The sequence below is a fragment of the Mus caroli genome, unplaced genomic scaffold, assembly GCF_978045245.1.
Source record: "Mus caroli unplaced genomic scaffold, Mus_caroli_1 scaffold_9, whole genome shotgun sequence".
Lineage (NCBI taxonomy): Eukaryota > Metazoa > Chordata > Mammalia > Rodentia > Muridae > Mus > Mus caroli.
This window is the reverse complement of record NW_028227264.1, coordinates 38,472,119-38,482,197: the sequence shown is the minus strand read 5'-3', so window position 1 is coordinate 38,482,197 and position 10,079 is coordinate 38,472,119. Positions and strand designations below refer to the sequence as shown.

General features: G+C 44.1%; 1 pseudogene; it reads left to right on the top strand.

The window, feature by feature from the left end:
• The first annotated feature begins 239 nt into the window (after positions 1-239).
• On the top strand, positions 240-1,160 carry LOC110303949 (geminin pseudogene; annotated as a pseudogene).
• The last annotated feature ends 8,919 nt before the right edge of the window (positions 1,161-10,079 follow it).

Below are 10,079 nucleotides of genomic sequence, written 5' to 3'. Positions count from 1 at the left end.
ACTCAGAAATCCACCTGCCTCTGCCTCATGAGTGCTGGGATTAAAGGTGTGAGCCACCATGCCCGGCAGTTGCTTTTTGTCTTTGTCTGAAAATTCTTCCTGAGACTAAGGTGAAGAGATTTAGATTAATTGCACTGGCAAAGGAAAGCTCAAAACAGCCTAGTATAGATTTTTGTTCTGTGGTTCATTCTTATGAAAAGAGCAGGCCTCTCGGCGCGTCAGCGACTGGGTCGGCGGGTTAGTCTGCAGGTTCGGGTCGTTCTGGCGCCGTTGGGTCCGGTGTGGTGCCGGGGCCTTGTGCAGCTCTCAAGCTCGCCAGGAATTGAGCATTGCTGTCTCTGAAAAATGAATCTCAGTATGAAGCAGAAACAGGAGGGAGCCCAAGAGAATGTGAAGAATAGTCCTATCCCAAGGAGAACGCTGAAGATGATCCAGCCTTCTGCAGATGGATCTCTTGTTGGCAGAGAAAATGAGTTGCCAAAAGGCTTGTTCAAAAGGAAGCTTTGGGATGACCATTTAGCATCTCAGACTTCAAGCTGTGGTCCAGAAGCTAATGAGAATAAGGATGTTGGAGACCTCACCCAGGAAGCCTTTGATCTTATAAGTAAAGAAAACCCATCTTCTCAGTATTGGAAAGAAGTGGCAGAGCAGCAGAGGAAAGCTCTCTATGAGGCACTGAAAGAGAATGAGAAACTTCATAAAGAAATTGAACAAAAGGACAGTGAAATTGCCCGCCTGAGAAAGGAGAATAAAGACTTGGCAGAAGTAGCTGAGCACGTGCAGTACATGGCGGAGGTAATCGAGAGGCTGAGCAATGAACCTCTGGATAACTTTGAGTCACCGGATAGTCAGGAATTTGATTCTGAAGAAGAAGCTGTTGAGTATTCAGAACTGGAAGACTCAGGAACTGGGACGTGTGCTGAAGAGACGGATGCTAGGCCGTGTACATGACGTGTGGGACGCACTGCCAGCGTTGCCCTTTAGTATAGCTCTTGGTAAACTAACTACACGATGCAAGTGCTGGAAGCCAGGTTTGAATCCTGTGGCTATTACTATGTTAAAATACAGATAGTGTGTATTTTTAATCCGTTTTATGTAAATAGCATTTTCATTTTTGTCAGTGTCAGATATAAACTGTATATTAAATAAACTTCAATTTCCTGTTGAACATTGAAAAAAAAAAAAGAAAAGAGCATTTTGCAAATGGAGCAAACTGTGCAAGAAAAAAATGCACAATGTATGGTTCAAGGATTAAAGGGGCATCAGGAAGTGGAAGGGAGCAGAATCCTGTGTTTAAGGATATTAAATGGAACTAAGGGAGTGGTGGCCACTGGGTAGGAACATTCACCTAAACTTCCATCTTGTGAAAAGTAATTAAAGAAAAGCTTAGTTCCAGGCATAGTGGTACATGCCTTTAATCCCAGCACTCAGGAGACAGAGGCTCTCAAGACCAGCCTGGCCTACAGTGCAAGTGCTAGGACTGCCAAGCTTAGGCAATGAAGGAAGCCATGGAAAACAGAAAACTAATGGATGAAGATGTAATTAAATGAGGGGGCCATGCTCCAACACCAGCAAGTAGCAAAACTCGGCAGATTTGACCAGGCGCTTCTGGCTTTAGAGACAAGAATAGAGGAAGGAGTTATGGAAAGTCCCTCTGAGACTACAGTAAGCCACTGAGGCCAGGCATGTGGCAGGGTGTCTCTGCATGGAGGCCCAGAGAGGCCATTGTCTAAGAACTGAGAAGGTAAAGTCTGGATTGCCTTGGAGACCTCGAGAGGTTAGAGATGCCAGACCTGTGGAATACCTGCCAAGGAGAGCTGCTAACATGGAATGGACCCAGCCAAGAAACAGAAACGTGTTGTAGCCAGTGAAGCTGAAAGGAGTCAGCGCTTTGAAGAGATTCAGTTTGGAGTTTGCCCAGTGGAGTTTTGGTCTTGCTTTGGATTTCCTTCCTGTGCCCCCTTCCCTACATTTTGGAACCTTTAGTTACGTATTCACCTTTATTTATGTGTATTTAAGAAGGGCCTCCTGTATTAGGTTCCCACGTGATCCCTTGAATGGCACTGAAGGAGGAGTGGTCCTTCCATGCATCCTTCCTCTACCTCTCTCTTTCCTCCTTCTCCCACTCGATCCCCTCAGTCTAGTCTTACCTCTCAGCCATAACTATTTATTCTATTGAAAGAGGAAAATTACTGGACACCTGAACTCTTCAACTCTCAGAGTCCTCTTACCCCTCCCATCTAGAGATTGTTCCCGGAACACTCCTGAACTTTTTACCCCAGAGTACATTCCTGAACTCTTCCCGACCCCCTCCCAAATGAAAACTGTTCCAAGAACATTTTTTAGATAAGGGTCTCCTGGAACAAACCTAGTCCTACCCCTCCTAACTGAGGACTGTTCCAAGAACATTTTTGAGATAGGGGCCTCCTGGTACTACCCCAGAATGTTCCAATAGATCGGGTACATTACCAAAATATAGGACACGACCCCTTGGTGACGCAAAACTTGTACTTTTCCCCTGGCTTTTTCCTATAAAAGCCTGTAAAAATTTGGGCTGGTCGCCGATTCTCCTCTACACCATGCTTGGTGTATGAGTTTCGACCCCAGAGCCTCTGGTATATGTGCTTTTTATGTGCTTTCTTGTTGCTGCTGTATTAAATCTTACTCTCTACATCTTAAGTTCGGTCTCAGTGTCTTCTTGGGTGCGCGGCTGTCCCGAGGCTTGAGTGAGTGTCTGCCCTCCGGGGGTCTTTCACTATTATGAAAATGGTTTTTGAAAAAGAAACATAGAAATGGGGGACTAGAGAGAGATGGTTCAGTGGTTAAGAGCACCGACTGCTCTTCCAGAGGTCCTGAGTTCAATTCCCAGCAACCACATGGTAGCTCACAGCCATCTGTAATGGGATCCAATGCCCTCTTCTGGTGTGCCTGAAGACAGCTACAGTGTACTCATATAAATAAAATAAATAAATCTTTAAAAACAAAAGACCCACAATACTGGAGTTCACAGTGGGACCTACAGCAGATAAGATATTATACTTTAAAAAGTCAAATGGCTAACACATACATATAATTCAGCTACTGGGAAAGCTGGAGGCAGAAGGATCACAAGTTCAAGGCTTGCCTAGACTGCAGAGTAAATTCAATGCCAGACTGTTAAAGAATGAAGCCAGATCAGTAGCTCTCACCCTACAGGAAGAGAAATTCAAACTGACCAAAGACCTGAAACTTGGACACTGACAGAAGAAAACAGGTGAAACAATTTGCTACTTAGGCAAAGACTTTGAAAAAGACTCAAGTAGGGAATTACCCAAGAATTGACAAGTGGGGTTATTAAAACTAAGACCCTTCAGCCACAGAAAAGCTGGGCTTCAACAGGATGAAGAGAAAGTTTACAGAATGGGAAAAAAGCTTTGCTAACTATTCATCATTCAGGTTATCAATATCTAAAATATGTTAAGAACTAGAATAATTAAATACCATAAAAATAATTTATTCAATCAATAAATGGGCTGGGGCTGAGTGGTGGTGTCACATGCCTTTAATCCCAAGCACTTGGGAGGCAGAGTCAGGCGGATTTCTGAGTTCAAGGCCAGCCTGGTCTACAGAGTGAGTTCCAGGACAGCCAGGGCTACACAGAGAAACCCTGTCTTGAAAAACCAAAAAAAAAAAAAAAAAGACGAAAAAGGGACTAGAGAGATTCCCCACACCCACAGGAGGTAGCTCACAACCACCTGTAACTCCAGTTCCCAGGATCCAATGGGTCTGATCTCTGTGGGTACCTGCACTCACATGCACACACTCAAATACATGCACATAGTTAAAAATAAATCTTTTTATTTAAATTAAAGAAAACAAAGGATAATATATATTGGTGAAGATATATTTATCTTCAATTTATATACTTGGAAAAAGAGTAATTCTTAGACACAGCTGGTAATATTCATTGGTGCAACTGAAAGAACCTAGTGGGGAAACCCCCACTCAATTCCTGTTCGGCGTGCACCCAAGAATCACGAACAGACGACCATCTTGATGTAAAAGCATGAGGTAGTTTAATGACGGAGCTCCGGGCCGACACATATCTCCCGCAGGAGACAGAGGTGTTGACACATGGTGGAGCCATAATGGCAGAGCTCCGGGTTGAAACTTATCTCACGCAGGAGACAGTGGTTTCGACCCCGAGGCTTGGAAGCTAGGGACTTTTATAGAAAAGGGGTGGGGCTGGGGGAGGAATTGGCGCGGTTTCACATGATTGGTCCATTTAAACATCAACAGACTGTCAGAATGGCGGGAGATAGGGAGGCACCAGGCCAGTCAGGACATGTAACGATGGGCCTGCCCGGGCATGTCCTGTCCTGTTCTGTTCTGTTCTCAGCCCCAGGTTTCAAAGCTCACAAACAACTCTTTGGGCTATTTGACATAAATTACATAAATCACATGTCTCAAGTTTTATTTCCTTTCACAACCACTATAGACATCAATATGGATAATCTTTAAAAATCTAAAACCAGAACTACTATATGGCCCACATGTTACCAGGTGCTCAGGCATCACCTAGTTTGTCTTGTGGGATGGGAAAAGAAGACCCCTTCAGACAGAAAATGAAGGTGGACGGGGAGGAGCCACTGACAGACTGTGACAATAGAGGTCTGAGGTCCTCAAGGTCAAAGTGGAGGAACCCTGACCGTAACTGTTATAGATCTGAGGCTGGAATCCAAGTGGCCGGGATGATCACGGAGTAAAAATAGGGATCTTGAGGGTCCCAGAGAGTGTAACAGTTACAGACCTAGAGGAGCGACCAGTAAATGCAACAGGTGTAGATGCACCCTGAACTCAAATGCACCTGTAAACAAATAAAGTGTTTTCCTCCCAGCTCTTGCTCCTGGAATGACAAGTCTGAGACTGATTATTATTAAATGCCTAGGCCGTGAACTTTGGCTCATTCCCTGACTAGCTATAACTTATTTAACCCATTCAAATTAGTCTATGTCTGGTTATCTTTCCTTTAGTCCCAGTCTGCTGCTGTTTTTGCGGCTGTCTCCTCAGTGTCTCTCTCTAATCTCCTTCGAATTTTCCAGAGACTCTCTTTCAGCAACCTCTGATTTAGCTTCATCTCCCTCAGGGCCCCAGTCAAGTCTCCCTTTTAGTCACTCACTATTTCCCAGAATCCCCTCTCTTCCTGCCATTGTCCCACCTCCTATTTTCTGCCATCAGCTTTTTTATTGACAGGTGGTGCTTATAAGAGATTCTCTCTACACATACCAGCCACAAGACTAAAAACAAAAGCTGTAAACTTTATTAGAATGGATAATTGGAGGGGACCCAGAGGTAGGAGTCTGCCTAGGGTGGGTACTCTCCCTTGCATAGGCTCTTTGCTCCCCACAGCCTTTTTTTGGTTTGTTTTCTTTTTATTTATTTATTTATTTTTATTTTTATTTTATTATTCTGTTTGTTTGTTTTCAAGACAGGGTTTCTCTGTATAGCCCTGGGTGTCCTGGAACTTACTCTGTAGACCAGGCTGGCCTTGAACTCAGAAATCAGCCTGCCTCTGCCTCCCAAGTGCTGGGATTAAAGGCATGTGCCACCACTGTCCGCCCACAGCCATTTTTAAACAGTTGCAATCTTCTGGGTGCTCAGGTAGAAGAGACAACCAGAGAGCCAGGCTTTCTAGGTCAGCTCAAGTTCTCTTGACTCTCCTTCACATCCAGACCATTCCTCTGTGTATATAGGAAGAACTCCAAAAATAATCTAGAAATACTTGTGCAGACAAGGTTTTGTGACTCTGGTCATCATAACTAAGAAATGGAAACTTTTATTTGTATTCACTCACAAATAAATGCTTAAAGAAAGTGTATACACATGAAACTCACACATAGAATTTTCTTCAGTACGAATACGTGGTGGAATTTTGTTTATCTGCAACAAACAAACAAACAAACAAAAAACAGGAATCATGGCTTTGGGAACAGGACCTAGAATGGTGGGTGAGAGGCGATGGACTCCTGTGACAAATGCCGGGAAACCAGACACAGGAGACTAGCATGAGGCTGCAGATCTGGGTTTACTGAGAAGGGCATAAGCTTATATATAATCTCAAACCCATAAATCCTCAGCCAATCGTATCTCAATGCACTCTCACTGTGTCCCAATGAAAGCCCTGCCTGATGTGGTTACTCAGAAGGAGCAGGGGGAGATGGGGAAGTGGCCACTGCCCTGGCCTCAGTTTCTTTTTGCTGTCTCACTGGTGTTCCGGGAGCGATCTTAGATCTAATGCTGGGTAGTGCACATCAGGACTCTTTGAGGAGTCTCGGGAGCCTGTGGCACTCTCTCTCCATCCCACATTTTTCCTTCCCAAGGTTGGCTTCCATGTCCACCACACATGACATTTGCAGAAAAATAGCTGTAACTGTTGTTAAGTGAGACCCAGAAAGAGAAATACACCCTGTTTTCCCTCTTATCCCTAGAAGGATTTAAGTGTGAGTGTGGGAGTGTGGGGGAGGTTCCCTCCTGTTTTGTTTTGTTTTGTTTTGTTTTGTTTTGTTTGTTTTGAGATAGAGTCTCTATGTAGGCTTAGCTGTCCTAGAATTCCCTATGTGGCTCTGAACTCAAAGAGATCGGTCTGCCTCTGCCTCCCAAGGTCTGGGATTAAAAGTATACACCACCATACCTGATCCTGCAAATAACTTTTTCCTTATTTTACTTTTTCATTTTTGAGTGTTTTGCCTGCATGTATGCTTGTACCATGTGTGTGCCTGGTATCCGTGGGCATTCCTGATACCCACAGAAGCCAGAAGAGGACATCAGATCACTTAGGACTGGGGTTTTAGATAGTTATGAGCCACCATGTAGGTGCTGAGAATGGAGCCTAGGTCCTCTGGAAGAGCAATTAGTGCTTTTAACCACAGAGCCATCTCTCTAGACTCCCTATAAATAACTTCCATAGTGTATCAGAATATATATTATATATGTGTGTGTGTGTATATATATATATATATATATATATATATATATATATCTTAACTAGTCTGTTCTTGTGTGAGCCTAATATTGTTCAGAACAATATTACATGCATCAACAATCTGACACACACCGGTTTTTCAGACAAGGAGTTGTATCTGGCCAGCTGGGGTAAGGCTGAAGGTGTCACATCTTCATGGCATCATGGAAAGACTGTGATAGGCTCTTTCCTGCAGGCTGGCTGTTAGTAACTTGAAGCAGACTCCATCTCCATTCCGTAATCCTGTGATGAACCTTTGTGACCCATGGTGTAACTCTTCCCTCTACAATACTTTCTTTAAACAAATGATTTACTATCTGTGCATGTGTGTGTTCCCTGGTCTCTGCACTTACTTAGCTGCTGAGCCATTTGGCTTTGATATAATTGGAACAGCCTCTCTCCCATCATCTCAAATCTTACCCTCTCAAGCTCCCTCTCTTAAGGCAGAGATATTGTTTTATATATGCTGGCCTTGAACTTCAGCCTCTCAAAAGGTTGGAGTTAGGGCATACAAGTCTTCATAATGGGCCTTCTCTTAAGTCTATAGTTCCACAACCCCTGTCAGCAGTTTTTGAAAGTTCTGTGCTAGGTCTGTACTTGTGAGGGACTTCTCCTGGTTGTTAAAATTTATACTGGCCAGTTATCCTTGTGATACAAGCTATTTTCTATGTTGTTGTATCTGGAACCCACAGTAATATAGCCTGTTCTACAGCATGGTTGGAACACATGTGAATTACATATAGCTGAAAAAGGTTTTGAAATATTTTCAAAACGTACTGCATGCTTTAACATTTTTTCATCCTATAGAACTTTAATTAAAAAATTTTAATTATTATTTTATTATTTTAATGTGTATGAATGTTTTGCCTGCATATATGTCTGTGCATTACGTGCATGCTGGGTGCCTGTGGCATCCAAAAGAGGGCATCAGATTCCCTGGAACAGGTGTTACAGATGACTATAAGCCACCAAGTAAATAAATGTTAAGGGACCCAAGTCCTCTGCAAGAGCTGCTATTGCTCTTAATTGCTGAGTCACTTCTCCAGTCCCTATAGTTCTCCAGATTAAAAGAGATTCAGGAGAGGGTTATACTGTTGTTCCAGGGAAATGTTAGTGGTCCCCCAAAACACACACAGGAGCCAATCTGATGCAACTCACATCAGGGTCTTTATTCTAGTTGAGCTAGCTTGCCATCCCCCCACCCCCTACCCCAACACACCGCTGTCATGAAGGACAGTTTTGGTGGTGGGGGAGCCCCGAATGTCTATCGGGTCAGGGCTTTATAGGAAGCAGCAAGCAGGGAGTCCATGAGCAAGCATCTAAAGCTATGGCCTTTAACTGTGGCCTTTAATACAACTGGCTGGTGCTGGGACTCATATCATAAACTTAACTTCTGTCCCCCTCTGCATTGGTGGTTGTTAAGCAAGGAGTGGGCTTGTAGCCAGGGGGTGCAGGTTTGTTGGGGGAATAACCTGAAGAGGCTGGTCTTATTAACTTGAAGGCACTGGTTTTGTTGGGGATTAGCACAGGGACTGGAGCTGTTGTAACCCCTGAATTACTGATACTAGAGAGACTTTAGTGATGTACAGACAGTTTGCTTCTGCATTCCCCGCCAGAGGCTCCCATCCTCTTTCCCCCTCTCCTATCATTAGAATTGCATGCAACACTTCTGCTGATAAGCAGCAAAACTCCAGGTGCCTGTCCTTGAGACCTTAGAGAAATAACAAGCTCAAGGGAGACCATGGAAAAAAAGGTAAACAGAGGTCAGGTCACAGACAATTACAACTGGCCATAAAATTAGTCCTTGAACCCATTATCCCCTCCCGCTTCAATACTATCCCACCCTCTACTCCCTTTTTCTGTAAATATTCATTCACACTATTCCTATACTGTATATAAACCCAATGTTTTCTGGACTCAGGGTCGCTTGTCAGCATTCATGCAGTGGATGCTAGGTGGGCGAACCGAGTTCAAACTTGAAAAGACTCTTTTATGAGTTGCAGCTGACTTTGCAATTCTTGGGCTCCTCTGGGTTTCCCGTGAACTCAGGGCACAACAGAGCTAGGCTCCGGTTTTGTTGGGGGGTAACATGGAAACTAATGCTAGGTACCAGCCTGTTAGTTTACCTGAGTTCAAACTTAGGTCAAGTTCTCTAAAAATGGAGTCTGAACTTAACAGATTTGGCATCTCATCAGCACAGTGGCAGACAGCTTGCTGAGCATCCGTGAGAGACTCTGCATATTATCTTCCATGCCTCAACAACCTAACTAACCCACCAACATATTACCACAAGTGCAATATATTACGATGTTTCAGACTGTGAATGGTGGCACATGCCTGTGTTCTCTAGAAGTTGGGAGGCTGAGGGAGTGGGAGTACTTGAGCCTAGACACCAAAAAGAAAAATGAACTCAAGTTGCTTGCATTATTGGCTTGATAGATCAAGACCCACAGCTCTCCTAACCCCTTAATTTCTTTAAGGTCTTGCTTTACAGCCACCCCTCCCCCCACCCTCCTGAGTTCTGGGACTATAGGGGCATGCCACCGTGCCCAACAGGTTTTGTTTTCTCTGTTTTTCCTTCGTAGTCTGAGGATCAAACCTAGAACCTCATACAAGTCAAGAAAGCCCTCATCCTCAGAACCACACCACTAGCCTGAGGCCAAAGTTTAAAGCCACACTATGTGTCATTTTGTTGGCTCTTTTCTTTTTTTTTTTTTCTGTGCTTGAGATTTGACCTGGGACTTTGCACATGCCAGGCAAATGCCCTACAACTGAGCCACACCCCTAGTCCACAGCACCCATGCTGCATTATCCAGTGATAGTGATATATTTTGGGGGACAGGAGTAGGTATTAGTAGGGCACGTGTGCCATAGCACACTCAGAAGACACCTTGTAGGAATCCCTTCTTTCCACCTGGGGTTAGCTCAGGTTGTCAGACCCACTGAGCCATCTCACAGGCTCCTATAACGTTTGGAATATTTCTTTTTCATTCAAGTGTCTTGTGTCACCATCTGGCTCATGAGTTCCAGGCCCATTTATCGTCATATTCATAGGTCTTAGCATGGTGCCTGGCATCTA